The sequence below is a fragment of the Sapajus apella genome, unplaced genomic scaffold (genome assembly GCF_009761245.1).
Source record: "Sapajus apella isolate SASKATOON/1434 unplaced genomic scaffold, GSC_monkey_1.0 scaffold4, whole genome shotgun sequence".
Taxonomy (NCBI): domain Eukaryota; kingdom Metazoa; phylum Chordata; class Mammalia; order Primates; family Cebidae; genus Sapajus; species Sapajus apella.
The window spans coordinates 23,579,083-23,595,691 of NW_022436944.1; the positions used below are offsets into that span (position 1 = coordinate 23,579,083).

The following is a 16,609-nucleotide window of genomic DNA, read 5'->3' on the forward strand; positions in this document are numbered from 1 at the left end:
CATATTTGGTCAGAAACTGGCCTAGAATGGACATTAGACTTTCCCCTGATCCAGTTCAGATCATACTGAAAAATTTGAATTTTAATTTCATAAATTGTATGCTCACGGTAAATAGCGTGTAAATGGTGCAATTCTTATCCAATGTCCCTTATCCAGTGTTCCCTCTCCATAAAATCCCTGCTCCTTCCTTATGCAAATCCCCAGAAACTCCCCTCAGTTAATACAAAAGCAAATCAGGCCTAAGTATGCTCCGTTGTTAGTTGAGAAAACAAATATTAATTGAGCACTCACCAGGTGCCTGAAATGAATTCTGCACAAGGATTGATGAAACTGACAAGGTCTCTGTTCTCAAGACATTTGTGTCCTAATTACTTACGCCACACCTCAAGGCTCCTTTTCAAAAGAAAATAAACCAAATGAATTTTCCGACCTTGAAAAACTCTGGGGATTATGGTTTCTCTTTAGTCAATTAATTTTCCTACCTTCAGTCTTTCCCTGTTCAGAGACCTTTTGCGGAGATCCTTACATGATTCCTATGTAGCTGTACACTTACAGTATACTCAGAGGCAGTTATTGGCGCATACGTGAGAGTTTACAAAAAAACTTGCTATCAACATTAACAAATACAATTTACAGTACATAGGGGCATATAGAAAATGTGAGCGAAATGAACATTTATCAATACTTGCTATTTGCCACTCACTATATTTTAATTAATCCTGTGAAGTAAATATTAACACATTTTGTAGATGAAGAAACTGAGGTTCAGGATCTCAAAAAGGTTATGAAACTTGGCCAAGAACAGAAGTATTCTTGAACCCAGGTCTGTGAGATTCCACCTAAACCCAACCAAGTGTCTCAAAATCCACATTTCTGAAAGCAATAAAAAGCTTGTTTGCCTTCAGTGCCATTCTAGCCTGGTCCGTATGGTACAAGGGGCAGCTCCCAAGCTGAGAGTGAGTCATTGATTCAAAGACAAATGGAGATCCAAAGTTAAATTTGCCCTTCTGAACGCCTCTGACAGTACTTCCTAACATTTCCAGACATGTTAGGGTAAGAGAGAGAGGAAGTTGGAGAAGGAAGGTGAGAAGTTGGAGGGGTAGGTGATTTTTGACTTAGAACAGTAATAAACTTTGACAATGGGTTGACTTTTATTATGAGAAAGCAAAAGGTAAATTTGAGCACTCATAAATAGGAAGCCAGCATTGGGTTGTATTTTTTCAAAACATTTCTGGGAGTTGGAAAGCACTTTTCCTTTTTTCCCATCAAAACATCAGTAACTTTACTCTGGAGAATAGCAGCTTATTTTCAAAGCCTCAATATTATATTTTAAACATTGCTTTATTTAACAAAGAATGCTTTGAGAAAAATGTAAGGCCTTAGATAATCATGTTAGGATGTGAAGTGTCTGGCCAAATGGCCACCTGGCTTGATGGTTTCTCCAGGCTCTGGAACTAAGTTTGTTTAGCTGTAGGGTTGGAACTGCATTAAAAACTGGTAGAGGCCAATAATATGATGTGTACAGCCAGGGGATAGGAGAATGTCCAGAATTTATCTGTATGATATTCTAAAGCCAGGAGTCAGCAAACTATAACCCTTGAATCAAGTCTGGTCCATGGCTATGTTGTTAATATTATTAAGATGGAACTCAGCCCAGCCCCTCTGTTTACTTATTGTCTATGGCTGTTTTTGCACCACAGTGGCAGAGTTGTGAACCAAATGTAATCATATGGTTCATAAAACCTAAAATATTACTATCTGGCCTTGTTCCAAAGCATCCTTACTCTGGAAGAAAAACAATAACCCTATCATAATAGGGTTGAAATTATTAGTTTAATTCATGAGAATGCCAGTCAGCTAGTTCCCATCATTTAAAAGACCACCATGCCAAGTTTTCAGGACAACTGCCTACATACAACTCTGATGTCAGAGAATGTCACCCATATTCTTCCATATTGAGCATCCATGTCATCTGCTGGTGTTAGAGCTTAGCAGCTTGAACTCAAGTGTGCAATCATCTTGGGCCAATGTGCACTTCTTTTATGCATTTGACTAGATTTTTGTTTTATATAATTTTTACATTGAAATGAATCTGAGCATCAGAGAGATTGAGTTTCTTTTTTATATTTCTAATGTCATTTTTATTAAAAGTTAATATTGATAGTACTATTTTACATGGTGGAAAGAACACTGAATTTTTTACTAAAACGCTGTTTTCTTAGCTTTCGAATGAAGAGATAGCAATGTTACATAGTTATGTAATGGAATCATTGATGCCATGCTCAAAAGTCACTTTATATCTTCCTAAGGCCTTTCATAGGCACTGTTTTGAGACCATAGCCACAGCAAGATAGGGTAGGTATTATTGGTCTATCTTTTGTTCATTGTTTTTTTTATTATGGTAAAATACACATAACATAAAATTTCTCATAACCATTTTTAAGAGTAGAGTTCAGTGTTATAAATACATTCATAATGTGCGACCATCACCACCATCCATCTCCATAATTCTTTTCATCTTGTAAAACTGAAACTCTGTACCCACTGAACAGTTCATTTCGCCTCCTCCCAGTTCCTGGCAGCCACCATTCTTTCTGTCTCTATGATTTTTACTACTTTAGGAGCTTCATATAAGTGGAATCATATAGAACTTGACTTTTTGTGATTGGTTTATTTCACTTAGCATGATATCCTCAAGGTTCATTCATGTTGTAGCATATTATAAAATTTCCTTTCTTTTTAAGGCTGAATAATATTCATTGCATGTATATATCACATTTTACTGATCTGTTCATCTGTCAATGGACACTTGGGTTCCTTTCACATTTTAGCTGTTGTGAACAATGCTGCTGTACACATGGGTACGCAAACACCTCTTCAAAACCTGGCTGTGAATTCTTTTCAATATATACCCAGAAGTAGAATTGCTGGCATTTTTAGAGTAATAGTAATTTTATTTTTAATGTTTTGAGAAACTGCCATACTATGTTTTCAAGTAACTTTACCATTTTATTTATTTTTTCTTATGATAGTCATCCTAATGGGTATGAAGTATAGCTCATTGTTCTTTTGATTTGCATTTCCTTCATTAATAGTGATGCTATGCATCTTTTCATGAGTTGCTAGCCATTTGTGTATATTCTTTGGAGAAATGTCTATTCAAGACTTCAGCCCATTTTTAAAATGGGGTCTTTTGTCATTGAGTTATAGGAGTTTTCTATTTCTTGGATACTGATCCTTTATCAAACATTTAATTTGCAAATATCTTCTTCCATTCCATGAGCTGTGTTTTTACTCTGTTTACATTGAATTTTGATGTACAATATTTTTTGAAATTTTCATGAAGTTTAATTTGTCTATTTTTTCTTTTGTTGCCTCTGCCCTTTGAGTCTTATCCAAGAAATTATTGCCAAATCTGATGTTGTGTCATTTTTGTACTATTTTTTTCCTAAGAGTTTTGTAGTTTTCAGCCTTAAATTTAAGTATTTGATCCATTTTGAGTTAATTTTGATATTTGACATTGCTTTGATTACTGTAGCTTTATAGTAAGTTTTGAAATTTGGAAGTATGAGTCTTTCTGCTTTGTGCTTTTTCAAGATGGTTTTGATTATTTGGGGCCTCTTGAAATTCTGTATTAATTTAAGAATAGGTTTTTCTATTTCTTTAAAAATGCCATTAGGATTTTGATAGGGACTGCATTGAATCTGTAGACTACTTTGGGTCGTATTAACATCTTAATAATATTAAGTCTCCTAATCCATAAGCATAGGATGTGTATCCCTTTTATTTCTTCTTTACTTTATTTCAGTAATGTTTTGTAGTTTTCACTGTACAAGTACTTTACCTCCTTGGTTAAATTAATTCCTAAGTATTTTATTATTTTTGATGCTATTGTGAATGGAATTCTTTTATACTTTCATTTTTAGATTGTTCATTGTGAGGGTATAAAAACGGAATTGATTTTTGCATGTTGACTTTATATCTTGCTACTTTGCTGAATTGATTTATTAGCTTTAACAGGTTTTTTTGTGAAATCTTTAGGAAATTCTACATATAAAATTATATTATCTGTAAACAGAGATAATTTCCCTTTTACTTTTTCAGGTTGAATACCTTTCTTTCTTTCTCATGACTAACTGCTCTGGCTAGAATTTCCAGTATGATGTTGAATAGAAGTGGTCAAAGTGGACATTTTTGTCTTATTCCTGACCTTAGAGTAAAAGACCATAGTCTTTAATCATTGAGCATAATGTTTGCTATGCTTTTTTATATACAGTTTTTATTATGTTAAGATAGTTTCCTTCTATTTCTAGTTGATTTTTTATCATAAGTGTTAAATTTTATCAAATGATTTTCTGTATCAATTGAGATGATCATATACTTTTTTCCTTCATGCTGCTAATGTGGTATATTATACTTACTGATTTTTGTGTGTTATACACAACATTGCATTCCAAAAACAAATCTCACTTGGTCATGGTATATAGTCCTTTTAATTTGCTGCTGAATTCAATTTGCTAGTATTTTGTCAAGAATTTTCAGTTCATGTTCAGAAGGAATACCAGTCTGTGGTTTTCTTATTATGTCTTTCTCTGACTTTGATATCAGAGTAATGCTGGCTTTATAGAATGAGTTAGGAAGTGCTTCCTTCTCTTCAAGTTTTTGGAAAAGTTTGTGAAGGATTGGTATTAGTTTTTCTTTAATGTTTGATAGAAATCACCTGTAAAGCCATGAAGTCCAGAGCCTTTCTCTGTGAGATTTTTGATTACTGATTGAGTCTTCTTGTTAGTTGTAAGTCTAATTCAATTTTTTCATTTCTTCATGCTTTAATCTTGGTAAGCTTTGTATTTCTAGGAAGGTATCCATTTCATCTACGTTATTCAATTTGTTAGCATAAATTTATTCATAGTACTCTCTTATTGTTATCCTCTAATTCTTGTTATTTCTCTATAATTGGTAGTGAAATCATCATTATTATTTCTAATTTTAATAACTTGAGTCTTCTCTCTTTTTTCTTAGTCCATCTAGTTAAAGGTTTGTCAATTTTGTCGATTTTTTCAAAGAACCATTTTTTTGTTTCATTTACTTTTTCCATCATTTTTCTATTCTCTATGTCATTTATCTCTAATCTTTATTATTTCCTTTCTTCTAGCTTTGGGTTTAATTTTTTTTTTTCTAGTTTAAGTTGTCAAGTTAGGTTGTCGAGTTTTTGATTTGAGGTCAGTCTTGTTTTTTAACATGTTTAAAGTAAGTCTTAGCACTGTTTTCACTATGCCTTGTAAGTTTTGGTATGTTGTGTTTTTCTTTGCGTTCATCTCTTAGCGTTTTCTAAATTTTCTTCTGATTTTCTTCTTGATCCATTGATTATTTAAAAGCATGTTATTTAATTTCCATAAAAGCGTGAATTTTCCAGTTTTACATCTGTTGTTGATTTCTAACTTCCACTGTGGTCCTGTCTTTTTAAATCTGTTAGGGAGTCTTAATGTGTGGCCTAATGTATGGTCTGTCGTGGAAAATGTTTCATGTGCACTTGAGAACAATATGTATGTTGTTGTCATTGGGTAGAGTGTTCTGTATATGCCTGTTAGATCTAGTTGGTTTATCATACTGTTTAAGTTTACTGTTCCCTTATATTCTATTTGGTTATTATATTCATTGTTGAGAGTCGTCCACCTAAGTCTCCAACTATTATTGTAGAATTGTCTATTTCTCCATTCAATTTTGTCAGTTTTTCATTATTAGGTATGTCTGTCATTAGGTATGTAAATGTTTATAATTGTTATATCTTCTTGCTGTACTGAAACTTTTAATCTTTGTCTTTTGTAAACTTTTTGACTTAAAATCTATTTGTATGATATTAGTATAGCTAACCTCTTCTCTTTTTCTAGTGTTTCACTCTGATCTGTTTGTGTCATTGGACCTAAAATCAGTCTCTTTAGACAGCATATAGCTGAATCATATGTTTTCATCCATTCTGCCAAACTTGTCTTTTGATTAGAATGTTTAATACATTTACATTTGAAGTAATTACTGGCAAGAAAGAGGTTCTGTCATTTTGAAATATATTTTCTATACATCTTACAGCATTGTTTTCCCTCATTTACTGTACTACCGTCTTTTGTGTTTAGTTGATTCTTTGTAGTGAAATGTTTAAATTCCTTTCTTACTTTCTTTTGTGTATATTCAATAGCTATTTTCTTTGTGGTTATCATGGAGATTACACTTAAGATCCTAAAGCTATAACATTCTAATTTAAATTTATACCAGCTTAACATGAAAAACATACAAAAATTCTGCCCCTTTTATAACTCTGTTCCTACCCCTTTGGCTGTTGATGTTACAAAATTGTATCTTTATACACTGTATTCCCAAATATACAAACTAATAATTCTTTAATGTACATTAATCTCTTAAATTATGTAGAAAACAAAATGTGGAGTTTTAAACCAAAGTTATAATAATATTAGCTCTTATACTGATGATTTTTCAATGTATTTATCTCTTAAATAATACTAGCTTTCTAGTTGCCCATGTATTTACCTTTACTAAGTTCTCTATTTCTTCATATGGCTCAACTTACTACTTAGTATTCTTTCATTTCACCCTGCAGGACTCTCTTGAGCATTTCTTTAAGGATAAGTTCAATAGTAAGGAAATCTCCTCAACTTTTGTTTACTTAGGAATGCTTTAAATTCTCCCTCACTTTTGAAGAACAATTTTGCCACATATAAAAATCTTGGTTGACAGGTGTTTTTTTGGTTTTTTGGTTTTTTTGTTGTTTTTTTTTTTTTTCACTTTGACTATGTCAGCCTACTGCGTTCTGACCTCCGAAGTTTCTGATGAAAAGTCTGCTGATAATCTTGTTAGGGATCCCTTATATGTGTGAGTCCCTTCTCTCTTGACGCTTTCAACATTCTTTAAAATGTTTGAAAGTGTTTCAGTCTACATCTTTGAGCTCATGTACTTGGAGTTCATGAAGCTTCTTGGGTGTTTATATTCATGTCTATCTCTTTATTTGTATTTCCTTTTTGTTCACATACCTTTTTTTAACTTTCTCCGTAATTTCTTTCTAGTTCTTCAAGCATCTTTAAGATAGTTGTTTTAAAGTCTGTTTAAAAGCCTTTATCTAGTATATCTGCCATCAGGTCTTTTTAAGGAATATTTTCTGTTATTTTTTTTTATTATTTTAATGGCCTTACTTTCCTGTTTCTCTGTATACCTTGTGATTTTTTTGTTAAAAACTTGACATTTGACCCTAATATTGTGGTAACTCTGGAAAGCAAATTTTCCCTTTCCGTTTGCTGGATTTGAAAGTTTCTTTTTGTTTGTTTATTGTTGTTGATTTTGTTGTTGTAGACTGTGTCTGTTCTGGGAATCAGCCCGAGGTATAAACATAAAGTCTTCTCAGGTCCTTTCTAAGCCCATGCGTTTCCTTGGGCTTGCAAAGTCACTTCCTAATTCCTCTGTATATGCAGGTTTTTTGGTTTTTGTTTGGTTGGTTGGTTGTGTTTTTTGTTTTTTTGTTGTTTTTTTTTTTTTTTTTTTGATGGAATCTCGCTCTGTTGGCATGATCTCAGGTCACTACGCAGTTATTTTTTAATGACCTAATTTTTAACTTCAGGCCCCAAAAGGAGAAAAAGGGAAAATCAAAGGTGAAAAAATTAATAGGGTGCTGGCCCTTTAAATCTCCTGGCAATCACTTCAGCCAGAAGAGAGGAGCTCCCCAATGAGGGGAGGTGCAACAACAATGGTGGCGATTTTGTCTGCATCTCTTTGATCAGAGCCAGCATCAGTGATCAGAGCACAGATTCTTTATACGTGGAGAACAGAGTCCTTTTTTCCCATCTTGGCTCCTGCAAACTGCAAGCTGCTCCAGGAACACTTGCACAGCTGCGTGCTACAGGGCTAAAGGGTGAAGGATAGAAAACCTGCTACTGTGCTAAGGACTATAATTGACCAAAATTAACCACAATTACCTCCCAAGCCTTCCCCTAGAAGTTGCAATCTTTCAATATACTTCAGAATTTCAAAATAGTTACATCATACAGATTCTGCCAGTATAATAGTTGTCTACATGGGGAAACAAATTCCTGGTGCTTCCTACTCCGCCATGTTCCCAGAATCCCATTGTTGGTCTCTTTTTACAGATTAAAAAATAATAACAATGAGACATGGGGAGTTTGGGTACCTTGCTCACAATCTCTGAACCCTGAGTTGAACCCAGGCCTCTTGACTTTGAACTTAGAAACTTCTCATCTATATAACACAACCTCAGATTTACCTTCGAAGTCATGAGATCTACCTTCAAAGTCATGATTTTGATTTAACTTTTGTTGTTAAATCAAAATCATGCTTTTTCTATCCAGGCCAACCCCAGCATGTCTAACATGTCCCTCATGCAACTGACCCCCTTCCAGTTCACAACAAAGCCAATATGTGGACAACATCCCCTCCCAGCCATAGGCTGAGGATCTACACTGCACCCACTGACTCCCATCAAGTATCAGGTGACATATTAGGTGAGGTCATCACACACAGCGTGATATTTTTCTTCAGAAGAAAATTCTCCCGATTCAGCATTGATTTTCTGCATGAATTCTGATAGCCATACATTACTTAGGTCCTAAAGTTTTAAATATATTTCCCAGAAAAAAAAGCATTTAAAAGGTCAACTTAAGGTAACTTAAGCCAGAGGAGAAGGTTAACAAAATAGATGAAACAACACACTATCTCACCTTTTCTAGGTGTGTGAGAGCAACACCCGCTCAACCCACAAGAAAAAAAACCAATCCACTGAAAGAATACTTGATTCTAAATACAGTTTAATGTTTCAAAATTGTAACTATTTTTTCGTCCAATAAGAGAATGACTTTAGTAGCCCTCTGACACAGTCTAGTTGGCCTGCTTCATGAATAAATTTAGATGAAGCCTTTCTTCACATAGCTCAAAACACTTTGCAAAGAGTTCTTTGGAGAAGGTAAATAATGACACTCTATCTGAAAAAGGAGTGTGAATTTATTTCTATATTTCCTCAGTCGCAGTCATCCAGATATGCATTCATTCAGCAGACATTGATTGATGGCCTCTCTTGGGTAGGTATTTGTGTGAACAAGACAAAGATGAGGGCCCTGCCCTTAAGAGAAAGCTGGGTTTGGCTCAAGTTTGGTTCAGCAAGGCAGCACACCTGAGAGGGCTCAAAGACCAAATAAGAACCTAAAATTTCTGTGTTAGTCAGTGGTACCTACCATATGATAAATGCTTTTTCATTATCATTACCCTTAACTTCTTAATGCCTTTTTGGTGCTGGGCAGGAGAAGCCTTCCAAGCAGAAGTGGATTCTCTGTGAAGTTAATAAACTTAAGCTTCAGGATACTTTTCACGTGGCCCTTTCCAAGCTCCCGAGAAGGGCCCTAGCAATGTGTTCTGATAAGCATATAAAGTTTGCATAGGTAAGATATTTTGTATTATTTTTCTTAAAGAATGCCTCAAAATGTATAAACTTCGGGTCCCACAAAACCTGAGGCAGACCTGCCTCCAAATGTGGAGGCACCTGGAGGGGAGGGTTTAAGAAAGACTCAGCTACCTCTGACTCATCTCCTGGTAGTGAGAATGGCCTTTAGTGAGCATTGAAGCAAGGGCTTGAAGCTGTGTAGATGGCTCCAGTTCAGTAATGTTTTTAAGTAAAGCTCACATTATTCATGGATGACCCCACTGCCACCCTCCACCCCCACCTCTACCCATTACCTCTAGAGCCAGTGAAACTGAAGTAACTGTCAGGGTCACTTGACAGTCACTTCATTTAGTTGAATGTCCACACTGAATTTCTCACCTAGCATGAATCCCACCTGACTTATTTTCTGTAGACTAATCATCTACACACATGACACCTTGGAACATGAAAATGCCACATGGGTATTAAGGTCAGGATTCTGTCTCCTCTGTCTTGAGAAGTTTTTAATAATGCAAATTCTGATCTTGGTATCTCCAAGAGTTGATTGGGGGAGCGAACCCTGAGACATTTTTAAGACCTTGTTTAAATTCAAGGCCAGGAGGTCATAACTGCTCTGGTATATCGTGTGACACCCAGCACAAACGGCTTAAGAGGAATGCTAAGCTCCCCTGAAACTGTTCCTGTTGCCCTTGGGCACAGCCCTAGTTAATGCCACGAGTGAACAGCTCCGCCTCAGCTCTCAGTTCCCTTGAAACCAAAGAGGCAGTGCTCTGTTGTTTATATTAAAGGAGGAGATGTGCTTTGCACAAATTAGCTTCCCTATTGATGTGGTGCATATTACAAAGATCAGGTCACTTGTTTTCATTCAAATCTATGTGCTGCAATTTTTATTTAATTTAAAACTAAATAAGAGCCAGGAGTTGCTGGAAGGAGGGGAAATGCCAAGCCCAACTGAACCCTGGCAGCCTTCCTGAAAGCACTGTTACTTGGATACTGTGAACTTCTGTGCTCGAGTCATGGTGCAGAGCTGCTGAGCTTCTCTAACCAGGAGAGAGTTTAGGAAAGCACTTGGGAAGGTTGTAGGAGCCAGATCATACATCAGAGAACACTGCTTCTCAAATTCATTGACTTCTGCTGCACTTTCAAGAAGATACTGAAATCCCAATGTGGAACTCCATTAAGCTACAAGAACTGTCCCACAATAATTACCAGTCCCCATGTAAAGGGGACACTTCCATGCTGTCTTGATCCTTGATATCCAAAAGTTTGGTCCCTTAGAAGCTTATTAGAAACACTGAATCCAAATCTGCATTCTAATAAGATCCCCAGGTAGTTCGCGTGCATATGGAAGTTTGAGAAGCATCTTTCAGAACGTAATCACAGTTCATGGTTTTTCTTCTGAACCTCTCTCTTCAATACATTTCTCCCACCTCATTCTGTTTGGCTTTAGACCCTCCTAGATGTTAGCCTTGCCTCCTGCTCTTCCATTTGCCATCTGATCAGCACAATGCTGCTTATCTAGTTATTGAATTTCTTGCAGTTCCTTCAGCATGCTAAGGTCTTTCTCCCTGTTCACTCAGGCTGTCCTTCTGCCTGGAACCCTTTCCACATCCACCCACACTCACTATCTTACTCATTGATTTGCTTTACTTTTTTTTTAATTGAGACAGAGTCTTGCTGTGTTACCCAGGCTGGAGTACAGTGGTGCGATCTTGGCTCACTGCAACCTCAGCCTCCCGCATTCAAGTGATTCTCCTGCCTCAGCCTCCCAAGTAGCTGGACTACAGCCATGCCCAGCTAATTTTTTTTCCCATTTTTTGTATATTTAGTACAGACAGAGTTTCACCATGTTAGCCAGGATGGTCTTGAACTCCTGACCTTGTGATAACGCCCGTCTCAGCCTCCCAAAGTGCTGGGATTACAAGCATGAGCCACTGTGGTCAGCCTTGTTTTATTCTTTGGATCTCAGTTTAGACATCTCTTCTGATAAGAAGCCCTTGTAGCTTCTCTGGTCTGGGTTGTGTTCCTCTCATCTGTTTCCATAGCACCCAATACCTTTCCCCACTTAGTAGTCAGCACTCTGTACCAGGATTTTTGGTTTGCCTGCCTGTATTCATTCTAGACTAGAAGCTTAGTGAAGACAAAATGCCTATCTCTATACCTCAGCACCCAGCATGCTACTTGGTGGTGAGTAGCCTTCTACAGATATTTGGTATATAAATACGTGAATGAGTGATATACCCAACTAAAATTATACGTTTCAGGCAGTCAAGAATCAAGCTAAACTCAACTTCAGCTAGGAAAAAGATTTCCTTAGATGTTATCTACAAGAGTTAGGTGAGAGTCTGAGCCCCTCTAAAAACTAGACTTTTCTTTCCTTCCCTCCTTTCATTTAGCCCATTTGACACTATCACACTGTCAGGAATTCTTCTTCCAAGGCTACCTCTTTGCAGCCCCTATACCCAGAGTCCAACGTTCTCTCACCTTCCCGTGCTACATCTCCTTCCTACCCCAGGCATATTTGTGTCATTAATTATGTCACTGCCTCTTCCTTACCAGTACAAGGCCACTAACAAGCTAATAGGGCAGAGGGTCAGAACTTTCTCCATTTGAGAAAATAAACTTCCACCAAGCCTCCGTCTCACCCAGGTGAGGCCCCATGCAGTTTGGAGCAAGCATCAGTGACCAAAGCAATGGGAGTAGGTTTTCTGAGGTCTCCAAACAGGACAGGGTTAACTAGCTTATGCAGGAAATGAGCCACAAATAATGATTTAACAACTGTGTCAAGCAATCACAAGGGAAAATCATCTTGGATAATGAATAACCACAAGCAGCATTGCTGTGACAAAGCAGACAAGTGTAGTAGACCCATATGAATTGCAGATCCCATTAAGTCCTCACAGTTTCCATTGCTAAGTAAAGGTTATGTGATTATGATGAATTCAGAATGTCTGAGAAATAGCTTAGAACTGTGGCCTGCCCCATATACTTGTTTTCTCCTAAGTCCAAGCATTATCATTCTACACTTAGCTCCAAAATAAATTTACAATAAAAATTACTTGCTCTTGCATTTTTAAGTAGCCAATTAGGTTTTGCTATTTGGCACAGCACAATATTTTTTAGATAGGAACTACTGTTTTGATGAAGTACAATGAACTCAGGCTTTGAAGCTGGCTTGGCCACCTGGAACTGTGTGATTAATCCTGTCCAAACCTCAGAGCTCTAGGCTGTAAAATGGAGATACTAATACTTAACCTTAGATGGTCAGTGTTGAAAACCAAAATAGAATCTATATTTAAAATATGCCTGGCACAGGGACTGCCACCTAGGAAACATTCAAAATGGGAGTTTATTTTACTTTCTTTTCTTTTTTTTTTTTTTTTTTTTTGAGATGGAGTCTCACTTTGCTGCCCAGGCTGGAGTGAAGTGGTGTGATCTCAACTACTGCAGCCTCCGCCTACTGGGTTCAAGTGATTCTTCTGCCTCAGCCTCCCGAGTAGCTGGGAACCACAGGCATGCACCACCACACCCAGCTAGTTTTTGTATTTTTAGTAGAGATGGCGTTTTACCATCTTGGCCAGGCTGGTCTCGAACTCCTGACCTTGTGGTCTGTCTGTCTCAGTCCCCCAAAGTGCTAGGATTACAGGTGTGGGCCACCAAGCCCAGCCTCTTTTACTTTCTTTAACCACCAGAGCTGACAGTTTGACTGTCAAATAGCTGCTGAGGTCAGTCTGAGGCAATAGCTTAGGGCTAGGGACATCCCTGTAGAAGACAAAGGCCCAGGGCTCCTGCTCCCCTCCCTCCATTTAAGGACAGTCGTTGTTATTTTACTTTTAGTTCCAGCAGTGGCTTACTCCTAACATTAATACATGAAGCAAAACAGGTAACTCGAGCCTGGCATGGTGGCTCAGGCCTATAATCCCAGCACTTCTGGAGGCTGAGGCAGGTGGATCACTTGAGGCCAGGAGTTTGAGACCAGCCTGGGCAACATAACAAGACCCCATCTCTACAAAAAAAAATTTTTTTAATTAGGCAGCGGAGGCGGTGCTCACCTATAGTCCCAGCTACTCAGGAGGCTGAGGTAGGAAGACCACTTGAGCCCAGGAGCAAGAGGCTGCAGTGAACTATAGTCACACCACCACACTCCAGCCTGGGCAAGAGTGGGACCCTGTCTCTAAAAATAAATAAATAAATAAAGTTGTGACTCAAAATACTAGTTGCTATAAGGAAAATATATTGAACCCCCCATCCCTGACAGGTTGACACATATAAATTGTCACAATCTACTTAGACATTTATTGAATGTGAGACAGTAGCAAGGTCTTGTGGATAATCAGACCATCCTATGTGTTCAGGTGGTGCAGCCAACAGGAGCATGCCAGCCCCTGACAGAACTGAATAATAAAAGGAGACTCCAGAATGCGTGTCACCTTTCCCTGTGTTCAGGATCCTTCTGTATATATTTAAATTTTTAGGATAGCCTAAGTGTCGCAGATATCACAAATCTGATAGTTTTAACCAAATTAACATGTCCACAGAGGCTAACAAATGGACTGTGTTATTTTCCCTGTACACTGCCCGAATTTACTTATTAACTGCTTGCTTGTGTTGGCATTGGGTAAACAAAACCTTAGAAAACTATTAACACAAGCAAACCATGTTCGAAAAATTAGTCTGTCTGTGCCAGGCACAAATCCCTCTAACTCTGCCCTCAGGTTTTGTGGACAGAGTTCAAAAGCAGTCAATAAGATTGACTCAAATAAATTATATGTGCAAATGAGCAAGAAGCAGTTACATTTTAAAATCCCTTGTGCTGAGTATCCATCCATGAGGTCATTAAGGAACTTAAGAATTTTCAGCATTAGTTCTGATATATTGGAGAGGTTCAAATGCCGCTTCGTCAGCCAAGTCCTTGCCAGACTGACCAAGCCTCTGTGAGAGGGTCCCAGCCCCACCTCCCAGCCTCCTGCTGACTCCTCTGGGAAGACTTCTCCAGAAGCACCTTTGAGGACTAGGGGTTCCAATGTGAGGGAAAGAGGAGACTCCAGGGCAAGTGTGTGCCCTGCCTGTCATTCACAGGCTTTCCCTCCTTTTGCAGGAACCTGGTCACCCTTGCTACCTTTTCTACAGTGGCTCAAACATTTCACTGCACTTTCTTGAAGCTGTTTTAAATTCCACAAGTCAACGTGAAAACACGTGTTAACGAGTATTTAAAATGCAGCCCTCCCAGGCCGGACTGTGAGCTGTCCTTCCTCAAAAGATTTCTTCCCATTGCCTTCTTCCTGGCACAAAGCTCATTCTGGCTGCCCAAAAAGATGGAAGTTTCCGCTGGAGAGTCAGAAACATATCACTTTAGATTAGGGTGGCTTAGGGAGAACTCGGAGCCAAATGAAGGCGCCAAGTGCCAGTGATGCTGGAGAAAGGCGCAGAGCTAGAGCAAGAGAAAGGCAGAGAAAGTTAGGGAGTAGACAAGACAAGAGGCTGAACACTCGCTCCGAAACATTGCCTAGGATTGATCTTTTGCCTAGGGAAGCGGAAGGAAACTTTCTTCATCTGTCCTTAGAACTCACATTCTTACTGTAACTATGATTTTAGAGCTTTGTCAAAGGTTAGCCAATAGGGATAACCTGCGATAGGTATTCCCCCAGCACCTATTTCCTCAGCTGTTAAAACATATTCTGTGATTCTACAGAGACACAACATAGGTAGATGCGGACCCATAGGATAATGTAAGCTTCTGTGACACACAGACTCCCAAAATTCAACTGTTTAATCACAGTAGCCATTGCTTTCTAGCTCATGTCACAGGCCAGGGTTGATGTTAACATAGAACTGGGTGGGGTTAAGGGATGCCTTTCCTCCAGAGGGTGATTCAGATATAACAAGGCTGCTTCCATCTTATGCCTTCACAACTCCCTAAGGCAAGGATTCTAGAAGTGTGGGCCATGGAGCTGCAGTCTTGGCATCACCTGGCAGCTTGTCAGAAATGCAGCTTCTCAGACCTACCATGAACCTCCTGAGTCAGACACTCTCAGAATAGAGCCCTCAATCTGGGGGGGTTGAACAAGCCCTCCAGGTGATTCTGATACAGCTAACATTTGGGAACCACTTCATGGTGTACATGCAGCTGAAGGAGAAACAATGCCGAGGATAGGAAGCTGCTGCTTAAAAGCCTGGGACCAGAAGTAACACACATCATTTCTGCTCTCATTTTACTGGCAAGAGCCAGTCACCAGTAAGACTGGCTGTACCGAGGTACAGCTGTGGCTGTGTACCTAGCTGCAAGAGCTGCCAGAAAATATAATTTATGCAGTTATAACAGCATATCGTGGACCATATAAGAATAGATTTTGGTGGATAGATAGCCAAATTTGCCAAAACAGCCCTCTGTAGGAGGAACATTGTCATCATTTACAATGTCATATGCGAAAAAGCAATTCCAGATCCAAGTTGGAAATCTACGCTAGGTTTCCTCAACCCCAGCAATGATTGACATTTGGAACTGATAATTCTTTGTTGTGGAGACTATCTTGTACATTGCAGAATGTTTAACAGCATTCTTGCCTTCTACCAACTACATAATAGTAGCACCTTCGCCTCCTGCTCCTCTCCCCCACTTTGTGGACAATGAGAAATATCTCCAGACAGTGCCATATATTCTGTAAGGGTCAAAATCACTCCAGTTAATAAACCACTCATCTAAACAGAAAAGTTATAAATTGACCTTTGAAACACAGTTGCTCACAAGTTAGGTACTACTTACAGAATGTTGACTTCCTTCTGATCTATGTTAGCTTTTCTCTTGAAACTCTCTGTTGAAGATTTCAGCTAGTAATGAGGATTATTCTGATTATTCCACAGTTTACTATCGCATCCACCTCACCCACATAAAAATAAACTTCCAAAGCCAGAGGCATCTATGCTTGTTGACTTCAGAGTTGTGACAGAGCTAATCCCATTTACAATTACCCTTTCTGGCTACCCAGGGCTTCCAAAAACAAACTTCACTTTACATAAAAATACACAGAAGTTAGACCAGGCGCGGTGGCTCACGCCTGTAATCCCAGCACTTTGGGAGGCCGAGGCGGGTGGATCACGAGGTCAAGAGATGGAGACCATCCTGGTCAACATGGTGAAACCCCGTCTCTACTAAAAATA

At 38.4% G+C, this 16,609-nt stretch overlaps 1 protein-coding gene across 2 annotated transcripts in view; it reads left to right on the forward strand.

The window, feature by feature from the left end:
- SLC9A9 (solute carrier family 9 member A9) overlaps positions 1–16,609 on the forward strand; it is a 579,933-nt gene that overhangs the window by 345,682 nt on the left and 217,642 nt on the right. The window lies entirely within an intron of this gene.